An 11868-nucleotide genomic window follows, 5' to 3' on the forward strand; every position below is an offset into this window, starting at 1 on the left:
GAATAAAAGGCAACAATATAGACTTGTCCAGTGCCTCAGTTTGAGTCCGATGTTATTAGCGACCCACCTCAAAGACTTGTTGGAAGAATTGATTAGGTAATTACCAAACCCTTTGATCGTCTTCAATATACATTAAGTAGTCAAGTAACGATTTAGAAGTATGTTTCTGGGTCTTTTAGAGCCCCCGGACTGAGATTCATTCACAGTCAAAAAGCTTTATCCAGTGGGGTTTTAGGAATTTTCATCAAAACTATACGGTTAGCTTTAAACGCCTAAGTTATAACCATATCTAGACATAAGTGATGTCATAGTTAGTTATGAAAAGAGATTCATCTGTGGACAGTCAAACCCTGCAACTAAAATACATTCAAACACTTCCAAAATCTGAAAGCTTACTACAGCGACTCAAAAAAATATGGAGGGACATAAAAACTGACTTAGAATAAACAAAAATATAGTGACACATCCCGACTTACGGCATCAAGAAAATGTACATTGATATCCCTTTACTCTTAGAAAAAATAATTTGGCAAGTTTCAGCTAAAAATAGTTTTTAAAGACTTATAACTATCTCCTTTCCCTTATGGACAGCAGGTTTGTATATGAATAAAGCATGGTGGAAATTCTTGTTGGTTTTTTTTCCTGAAAAACAAAACGAACATTTGGTTCCTTTAGCTTGTGCCACAGGGAGCAGCAGGGTTGGTGTTGGGCAGCAGAGCCGTGGAGGAAATAGAGAAACAGGACTCAGCACCACCTGGCCAGGTATGATGTATAACGAAGCGGCTTACCTCTTCTTAGTGTCCGTTTACCTGTGAATGGAAACCATGTTACTCGCTCTGATACTTCTGAGGGTTTAGCTTTTCTGATCTAATTTTCATACTTTCATGCTCTTTTTTGATAGTTTCGTTTTTGTGCTTCTCTTCTATCTTTGCCCTTGATTTTTAGAGGGTGGATGTATGAGAGGGCTTCCTGTGTCACCATGTTGGCTTCCATAGCTGCCTGAGGTCATATTTTCTGAATTACAGTTTAAAGCTTACTGTCATTACTTCTTGAGTAATCTCTCATTTCAGAAGCTCTGGTCATAGGATCATCTCTCTTTCTTGCCTGAGTCTATATTAACTGGCTCATTGTAGGTGCTCTGTACCTCTGTTGAATGAATAGTGAATGAAATCTGATTTCCTAAAGTACTCAGCTATACCCCAAATTTTATTTCTTGGCTGTTAAAGCTCCTAGAAGTTTATTACGTTCACTCACTCCCAAGGTCCCATCTCTTCTGCCACACAAAAATGAAGTTTGGGGCAGAGGTTTTCTGGTTAGCTTAGTCTATCTTAAAATCAATGAAATTGGAGCAAAGGAGTCAAAATTTTATCAGATTATCTCTATTTCTAAGAAAAATATGCCCATTTATTGAACTCTCTCCTTCATTACTCAATCTCTTAAATCACTGCTTCCTACAACTCACTGGTCATAAAAATAACGTAGAAAGATTTTTTCAAAATAAACAACCAAGTCTTCTCCTCAACATGCTGAATCTCCAGGGAGTTAAATTTAGACATCTGCATTTTTGAGAAGTTTCCCCAAGTGTCTCTGATGTGTGGCCTGGTTTAGGAACCACTGTCTTAGAAAGTTGTCCTTTGAACCTAAACAGAACCATCCTAAGTTTTTCAATATAGAAACTATAGAGTCTCTCTCTTGAGGTGACCAAGTCAGATTCTTCAAAAGATGTGTCTGAATGAATCTGTAGCTTTGTTTAAAAAAAAAAAAAGAAAAAAGAGTCAAATAATGGAGGCAGATTAGTTTTCTAGGTCAGTGTAACAAACTACCACAAACTGAGTGATAACAGAAATTTGTCTCGCAGATTAGGAGTCCAAAACCAAGGTGTCTGAGGGCCATGCTGTCTCTGAACATTTTCACCTGTCCAGGCCGCCCTCCTAGCTTCCGGTCATCCTTGGCTTGTGGCAACATAACTCCAGTCTTTGCATAGCATTCTCCCTGGGTGCAAGACTGTCTGTCTAGATAGCAAAAGGTACAAAAGATGAGAGTAGAGGGAGATGCTTCATGTGCTTACATGTTTCTTGCTATCTTTTTAGCTGCCAGGGTAAAAACAGAAAGTAGACTTCTGGCCATAACGTGGAGAAAAGGGCAAGATGCTGCTCTCAGGATATCAAAGGTCATGGGGGGAAGAAAATTTCTGTAGACTAGGCATAACAAGAGGAACATCAAGAGACCTCTTGATCGATGCATGAGAAATTTACAATATAATTGACAGGAAATTATAGTATGAACTAAAGTGACAAGTCAGTAAATAAAGATCGGGGAAAATAATCCAAAAAATGATATTCTTAGGAGACAAATAACTCAGTAAATGCTACCAAAAAAATGCTAACAGGTGTGCACGTGGGAGAGAAAAAGATCTTCCGAGCAGCATTTGTGGTGATGAATAGTGACAAATGGCGAAGGATGAGTCAATTAGAAAAAGAAACTGCAACACATTCCGGGATGTTAGCACAGGGGAACACAAGACAATGCACCCATAAAACCTGCCTAGAAAACAATACAAGGCCACATGAACTAAAACAGGAGGCCACAGCCTGCTGAAACACTGGAGCATTCTTTAATCAGCTCAATTCAAACTAGTCATCTTGAAAAAATTAGCCTAGTGTCCTCATTTAAAATACTGACCTTGCATGATCATAAACACCACCAAAGACTTGCTAGTTGCCTCATTTTTTTTCTTGTAAAAAATGTAATTTCTTGTAGCAAATACTCTGAAAACTCACATCAATATAATTGATAAAAGTCCTAGCAGATGTTATCCTGAGAAATTAAAAATATGCATTCCAGTGTACTGTCCTGAACCATTGGTTTATCTTGTCTTTTTCGGTATGTGTACAATATTTACTACTCCAGAACTTGTATTCTGGTGATACTACCTTATGAAAAACAGCTGAGAACTAAAAAAAATCAACATGGAATTCCTTTGAAGGGTCAAAAGAGATGTCTTAAATGTGCTCCATTAAAGATCATGTCATTCTCCCTCGGGGAAATATTCTGTTCCTTTTTCTGAAACTGTTTGCAGGCACCCTGCACATAGCTACAGTATATGTGATTATCTGGTCTCCCAACTAGTGTTAGTTGAGGAGCAAGTGATTGAAAGGATATAGTATATCAGTTCACGGTGACACATTGATAGCTGCAGGAAGTGACAGCTGACAGTAAATGAGAAATCATAGAAATGGTAAAAATGAAACTCAAGAACAAAAAAGCACAACAATGATCTGAAGTTATTTAATAATGGGAAGCAGCCCTATGCATCTCAATTATTGTAATAGCATCACTGAATTATAGCATGTTATCTATCATAACAGATGACTATAATGATGACCCAGAGCCATCAAGAAAAAAATAAATTTGGTTCTGAATGCATCGTTTAAGGTGGCAGGAAAATGTGCAATAAAACTTTTTAGAAAGATCTTCATCTAAATGATTATTTTTTTTTAAGTTTTAGTGCTTAAGTGATAAATCCTTACTATTCAAAAAATTCAGCTCTTAAAAGTGACTTATTCTCCGTGGTATTCATAAAATATCATATTAGATTTCTGCAGTCCTGACCTGTCTTCTAAGTTCCAGATCCGGATTTGAAAAAGTTTGCCAAACATCTGTGTTTACGTGTCCACTGGTCCTTCCTATCACACGTCCGAACTCAAATTATGACCTCCAACCTCAGAGCTTCTCTTTGTGTCAGCTGAGTGCTACCATGCGTGCAGTAATCCAAGTCAGAACTTTCGAACCTATTCTTGATTATTCCTTTTGCCTCTCCCTTAGATTTAGTCAGTCGCCCCTACTTTTCTATCTTAACCTAGAAGCCTATTCTGTACCTGCATTCCCATTTTCCACCTCGGGATCTTTGCCTGAACTTGCGCTATTTTAGCATCTCTTTCTCACAAATCACCCTATGCTGGACTAGCACCAGATTATTTCCCATTCGCCATTCCATTTCATTCCTTCGTATCGTTCCTCTTGCCTGGTCAGAATGAGTCGAGTATCCTCTTCTTTAGGTAATTCATCTTGCATGTATGTGTTCATTTATTTGTCAGGTTTTTGTTTTGTTTTGTTTTGTGGCAAACCATTGAGATACTTGAGGCTGGGAACTTAGTGACTATCTCTTAAAATATCTACTGAGCAGTTAATTTGAGAAAGGTAGTCTGCTAACACTGGAGGAACAGCGGTGAATAAGATAGGCCCCTAGATTTTTTTTTTTTTTGGAAATGTACAATACATAGAATTAAATATTTATAAAATGCCCAATTATTGTAGTGCTTCTATGTTTATTATCTATTTTTTAATGAACATAATGAGCAATTAGTTAAGTTTAAAATATTTTATACAGATCTTTATAGAACACAGTCTTTTCATTGGATCATATCATTTGTTCCTCAAAACAGCTTCCTAATAGGAATCTTTATTGTCCCAGCTATAATAAAAATTTTTAAAAAGTCAAAAGTCACAGTTTCTAGAATTTTCCCAAGTTTACATTTATAAGATTATAACAGACATAAAAGGAAAATATAGCGTTCTGACTTAGTTTCATATTCTTTCCTCTGCATTTTCTCCTCTGCCCAACTGTTCATTCATCGAAACATACTTTGATTAAATGTAAAAATCTTAATGCAGAGGAACATAAACATTTAGTGAACAGAAACTGCTTTTGATTTCTTGAACTATGGATAAGTATTGGCCATTTCATCTACAAAAAGAACCTCGAGCAGTTGAGAGACTGGTCCACAAAAAGGGTTAATTGAGGAAATCTCGATAAGGTCATTATGTATATATACAAAAGAAAAGAAGGTCAAAGTTGCCAGCAAGAGAAGATAGAGTACCCAAGAACTAGCAACAGTGGAAGCTGCTATCTGAGGCTTGGAAGAGCAGGGGAGGGAATGAATGATGTTACTGGCTCTCGAAAAGACTTGTAGCAAGAGAAGAGGAACTGCCACATAGGAAGAGTGGCCATAGAGAAAGGAACACACTTACTGCCAAAACCATGGTCTAGTCCAGCAGGGGAAAGTAGAAAAAGAAACACTGGGAGCCTTCTCTCATCTCTTCCTTTGATTTCTGGCCAGTGCCTTCCATTAGCAGAACCAATTAGAAGTAAAGAAAAGCGAAGTCTAATTGTAATTCTTGAGATTAGACTTTTGAGTCAGAGAAGGGCAAAAAAAAAAATGGATCTAGAAAGAAAGTAGAGAATGGTCAGGTCAGAAACTCCTCTACATTCTAGAGAAAGGAAGCACGTCATTTTTCTATTAATTCTTTGGATTTTATGGCACTAGAATAGGGGTTCTGTTATTTTGATGAGAATTAATTATATCAAGTAACTCTTTGGCTTAATGAGGCCCCATTTAAGATCACGGAATTTGGAACTTGCCCAAACTAGTTTCGTCCACTGGACAGTGCCATGAATTGGCAAGATATTTAACTTCTCTGAGCCTCAGTTTCAACTCCTGGTACATGAGAGAAGCACTAGCATCCAACATGTAGAATGTTCTAAAGAGTTAAATTAGATAATCACGGTAAAGTGAGGTATCTGGAACACACGGTAAGATTTCAATATGCACTTAGGATTTTAAAGCCATGTTAGAAAGAGTAACGGGTACCCAAGGAGCACCATATCCCAAAAGAACATTTGTGTTAGGTACAGAAGGCATGTGAAAAATCCAAAGAATTTAAGTATTGCGATGACTTTATTTTTATGAATTTTTTAAAATTTTATTTAGAAGTTTTTAACTATTTCTGTGCCATGCTTTTGTAAAGTTGATGAAACCTGTCGAAAATAACATAGTCTCAGAATAAATTTTTTAAATGCATAAATAAAATTCATAGGATTATAAATAAAAACAATTATAAAAATACTTGCATATTTATATATAATCCAGTGAGAAATAGTTAAAGAAAAATTTATGATATAGTTATGCATGTTTCTTTTTAGTAATATATTATAAAATAAGATATAATAATCACTCTAATAATTAACATAGTTGTGAAATAGTAACAAAGGTAATATTTTTAGATATCCACAAAAACTATAATTGGATAAGAAAATATCTGTACCTGCTAATGGTGATGGAAATCACAGATACTGCTAAAACTTCTGGAATTCGTTGCTTTACATTCGTAACAGAGAATTAATGATTAGTTAATAAGAGGTTAGTGGGAAAAAAGATTTATTTTTCCTAGCCACGTTCACAGATCACGGTGAAGTCCAAGGGGCCCCTGCCCTAGAGCCTAACACAATGACCCGCAATTAGTATGCATTCAGTAAATACCTTTTAAACTGAAATAAACATAAAGAAAAGTATCATACTAACAGACACAAAGTAATTAAAAAAATGTCTTGCAGATAGTGAATTGCCCTTAGTAAGATAATGAGACTGAACTCATGCCAGCAAGATTTCATTAGACCCCACCTGTAGGTCCCACCCAGCATAGACATGAAATATTTATGGGTAAAAGAGAACCAGCACTTTGAATTATCCTGTAATCACAAGGCATTGTGGGAAGACATGAAAAAAACCTATGAAGTATGCTAAGGAACAGACATTTTAAATTTCACAATAAAAAAATGGTAACCGGGAATAATAATGCTTTGATATACAAAAACTTCTTTTCTGAAGAAGAAAACAATCTCACAGGTTCATAAGTGACCCCAATCGACATGGTAGCCAGTCTATGAGAACATACTCATTCTCCCTAAGAAGCGAAGCAATAGGACTCAAAAAATAACTAGATACTCCTCCTATCTTATAGGAAAAATGCTGGGAAGGCTATGATGAAATGGAACTTTTTCATATATTGCTCATAAGAATGCAACTTGGAAAGGAACAACTATGTAGAGTATAATTCGAAAATAGACATCAAAACCTTCAACACTATTGAAAAGCTTCATGTACATTATTTAATACTTATGCCAACCCTATGAAGCAGAACCACTTTATAAACAAAAACCTTTAGGATCTAGAAGTAATTTCTCCAAGCCCCAGAGCTACTGAGAAGCAGAAACAAGATTCCAATCCAAGTCGCCCATGCTTTGTCCATCACGTCACACTGCCTAACTTTTGGGCGAGTAATTAAATCTTTGCTAATTTGACCTAATACAATAAACTGAAAACAAAAAGGTTACGTGCACCAAGACAGTTACTGCAGCGTTATGAATAATATTACAGACGAGCTCAAAGCTCAACAATAGAGGAAAGGTTAAGGCAATTATCATGAATTACGTTTCTAATTATCTGCAGCTACTTAAAATTGTATTGCAAAGTGCAGATAATAACATGGAGAAATACCTGTGGTACCTTAAGAAATGAGAGTAGAAGGTAGTATGATCAGAACCACGAAAAGTTTAAAAAATAATTACACATAAAATATACTCTAAAATGTTAAATGTTTACAGTGGTTTGCTCTGAGTGGTAAGCTTTCAGTAATTGTTTTCTTTCTACTTGCTACTTTACTGGATTTTCACATTTTCTATTATAGTCATTCATAATTTTCATGAGGAAGGAAGTGAACATTTATTTTTAAAAGCTGAAAGTAGAAATTTAAAAAGATAATTAATATATTTAAATTGCATAAGAGCCTAAATATCACAATACTAAGTCATAAAACTGTTCCATCGAATCTAGTACTATATCTCTAACTGTGCCTTTTAATGTGTTCTGGAAAGTGTCGTCACATACTTTGATCTGGACCTCAAGAGACTTGGAATAATGGCCATCATTTAAAATATGGCAGCAGCAAAGTGTTGAAGGACTCTGCAACTTATTAATTAGTTTTGTGATTTGAGGCAAAGTTTTGAAATTCTCTGAACCTTATTTACAAAAAAAATTGCAATCATTAAGTTATTAGTAAGATATTTGTAAAGAGCATATCGGATACTATATGTACTATTCCAGATGACATCAACTATGCACGATAGAGTGGAAGTCATCATGCCACGCAGATATTTACCTCAATGTATTTTATTATATATACCTCTTCCTACAAAATAAAATTAACCAGTTGACAGAAGATACAAATATATCAAATTAAGTATATGGAAATAAAAATGTGGGGTGAAAAGATGGTCAAAGGAGAAAAGCAAATATTCTAATCAGAGTCAATGTAATTTCTGTGACCAAGCATAAAACCTGGTTCTAAATTTCCCAGCATTCAATGCAAAGCCAGTTACATAACTTTAACGATCAGCTAGAAGGAAACAGGCTAGTGCCTCAAGGGATGCTAAGCTCTGACCAGAAACAAACTCTATTTTTTGCCCGTGTGGGAATGTGCAGAAGAATTGAATGAGATGATGGGCAATGCTCACAAATAATTTTTTTTTTCACAGCGAATGGAGAAGTAGATGCCATAAGACTATTTTTGGAGTGACTTTAGTGAAAAGTGAAGAACTTAACGTAAATCCTTAAGTCAGTGAAGGCGATTCCATAAGAACTTATGATATCAACTAAGACTGTGGATTTCCAGTTCTCTTTTTCTTCTTTTCCCTCATTCTTCTCTCCTTCCCTCCCTCCCCTCTTTAAACTCGTTTGGAGGCAATTACTAAAATTAGCTAAAAATGAAGACTCTTGAACCAGATTACTTGGTTTAAATTCTTATATCCACACATACTAGTAATTAACCCTGTGCATATTATTCAATCATTCTGTATCCTCATTTGTAAAATGGGGTTAATCATAATATCTACCTACCTCCGTGGGATTTATGTGAAGGTTAAATTAAAGAATGCATGTGAAGTGCTTAAAATAGTACCTAACGCATACTAGGTAGCCCATAAAGGTTGGTTATAATGATAATGGTGATGATAATAATAATAAATAATTATTTCATTCATTTGGCAATCATTTTTGAATGCCTATTATGTATCAATTAACGGGCTGGGTGTAGACTGTTCAAAAATAAATTGTCCCCTGATCTCAAGAAACTCAGATGTGATAGTACAAACAGACATCTAAACAGATCATTCCAAAATAAGTTAATATTATAAATGATTTATAAAAAGCACCAAACCCAGTTCAGTAAAGAGAAGATTGGGAGTCAAAGAAAGCCTCCTGGAGGAAGTGATGCCTGAGGCGAATCTAATAAGTACAAACAGCTGCATAATGATTTACCATGTGCCAGGCACTGTTCTAGGTACTTGAATATCTTAATTCATTTAATCCTCTCAAAAATCTTGTGATGTACTTTTATCTCTATTTGTAAAATAGGGAAAATAGACGTAAAGAAGTTAAATAACTTGCCCACAAGCATATAGCAAGAAAGTGACAAAACTGAGCGGCTATGTTCTTAATCACTATGATTATGTTTATAGTGTCATAAACTATAAAGGACATGTGGCTGTTACCTAGGCAGGGTGAGGCACGTCTCCACAGACAGAATGGATAATGTAGGTGTAAGACACAGGTAAGGGAACTGCAGGGTTTGGGACAAGAGGGTGGCATTTCTCAGCAGCAGATATCGGGAGTAGACAGGAACTGGTGATGAGGGTGGTGGTGTAGATTGCGAAGAGTCTTGTGTGCCATGCTAAAGAACTTGACCTTGATCTTAATGGACCTGAAAATGATTATATGTAAGTTTGAAACACGCCACTTGTGCAAGAATTTCCCCCTGTACAACCTCAAGCAAGTTGCTAAATATCTTTAAGTTTCGATTTTGTTAGGGAGAAATAGAACAAATAAAATTTACTTTACGGGGCAAGCAATGATATATGCAGATATGTGAAGTACACGGTACCTAGTAAACATTTAACAAATGGTCACTATTTTTGCAAAACATTAGAGGCAGCCTGAGTGGAGAAACAAGACACTCGTGCCCACGGTTATACTGCTATGGAATGAAGTGCAGAGGACCTATGTCCTATGTCGGGTTGGGGCCTGTGTTGAGAAAATGCTGTGGTTGAATGTTTATGCCCCACTGCGCCCGCACCCTCCCCGCCCTCCCGCTTCCACCCAAATTCACACTGAAATCCTAAGCCCCAGTGGTGATGGTATTAGTAGGTGAAGATTTGGGGAGGTGATTAGGTCATGAGAGTGGAACCTTTATGAATGGGCTTAGTGCTCTTATAAAGGGCAGTGCTCCCTTGTCCCTTCTGCCATGTAAAGATAGAAGGAGAAGTCTGTGACCTGGCAGAGAACCCTTACCCAACTGTGCTGGCCACCCTGATTTCAGACTTCCGGACTCCAGACCCGTGAGAAAAAAAGGTTCTGTTTATAAGCTACTCAGTCTGTGATATTTTGTTATAGCAGCTCAAACGAACTGAGACAGCAGGTGAACATGACGTGAAGCTAGAAATGTCCTTGACTTTCCTTTAGGAAGTTGCTGACACAGTAACTCTCACTAAGGACAATACTAAGTATTAAAATATATTAGTGTCACTTCTATTGGTCAAGGAGGTTTATCTATCTCTGTCTACTTGTCTGTGTGTCATCTCTTGCTTTGGATCTCTCCCTGCTGAATATAGATGAATTCATATCAGTTAAGTGAACACATAATTCAAGTCCTTCTTAAATAGGCCAAAGGGTAAAAAATAAACCATCATATGATTTTCCTATTAAGGTAAAAAAAAAAAAAAATCCCTGAAGTAGATAATCTGTCATTAACTGAATCAAAATAAAATCTTCACATATATACTTTACATTTTTTAGGTGAACTATTACAGAACTTACTTCGTTTATAGTCTCATAAATCCCTGGGGACTCATCCATTATACAGAGGAAAAACCAGACTGAAAAAACGGATTAGAAAAAAAGCAGAGTTGGTAATTTCAGAATTAAAATCAGGGATCCTGCTAGGAAATCTGGGCTTTTCACCTCCCCCGCCCTCAACAGGGAACACCCTGGACAGAGGCATTGGTACAGGGACACTAGACATTTCACCAAAATCCTCAGGGAATATTGACAGGTATGAGTCATGTGGGCCCCAGAGCTAATAAAGAGAAAAAAATGGCAAGAAACATGCGTAAACAAGGACTCAGTAGACTAAGATTTACCCCCAAACAAGCCTTCATTGGGAAGAAATGAAAGGACTTTAAATTTAAGAACCAAACTCACCAAATAGCTAGAAACCACTACCACACTATTTCGTATCATGAAACAGAACTGAAGAAAACTGCTAAGATGAGATCTACATGGAGAGAGAGCGAGAGAGAAAGAGAAAGAATCGCAAAGAAGACTGTGATAAACTCAAGCAGGCGGGCTGCATGCTGTGGAGAAAGGAAATGCTCTATCTACCTGTAACTGTCTCAATAAAGTCCTGAAAACAAATGGGCCCTTTGAAACATTTTTATGCTTCCAAAGCTGATCAGATCTATACACTGAAAATGGAGGTGAAGAGATACACTTTTAAGAGGTTATTTCAGAAAGAAACAGTTTTGAAAGGCTCCTTATATAATATTTACAATGAGGCTGATTGTTGTAGAGTTTGGGATACACTTAAAGGTTCACCAGGATTACAAAGCATGCACAGTCGTTTCTAGAGAAAGAAAAATAACAGTTACATGTCTTGAACCACCTTTGGCTGTGATACTGTCCTCACAAGTGTGCTCAGTGTCACCCTCTGCTGGCCAAGTTGTCAGGTTGCTGGCAAGTAGTAGAAAGGTGATTTAAAACAAGGTCTAAATCCTCTAAATATTTCTTTCACATAATACTGAAAAGCAAACAAATACTATTAGAAAAATAGGACAGTTTATATGAGAAGCTTAGGAAACAAATGTGTCAGGAAAGGAACAAAAATGAAATAAACAGAAACGGAGCAAGATTAATGCATGAAAACAGAGCAGGATTGGAATTCTGTGGAGAGAGGAAAAAAAGATATCCTGTCGGAAAA

At 36.5% G+C, this 11868-nt stretch overlaps 1 long non-coding RNA gene across 1 annotated transcript; it reads left to right on the forward strand.

Annotated features, from left to right (window-relative positions):
- The first annotated feature begins 3942 nt into the window (after positions 1 to 3942).
- LOC120582785 (uncharacterized) lies at positions 3943 to 11306 on the forward strand. The gene is made up of 2 exons (XR_005647641.1): positions 3943 to 4058; positions 11140 to 11306. It is a non-coding gene; the product is annotated as an uncharacterized LOC120582785 (long non-coding RNA).
- The last annotated feature ends 562 nt before the right edge of the window (positions 11307 to 11868 follow it).

Source organism: Pteropus medius, unplaced genomic scaffold (assembly GCF_902729225.1).
Source record: "Pteropus medius unplaced genomic scaffold, Ma_sr-lr_union100, whole genome shotgun sequence".
Taxonomy (NCBI): domain Eukaryota; kingdom Metazoa; phylum Chordata; class Mammalia; order Chiroptera; family Pteropodidae; genus Pteropus; species Pteropus medius.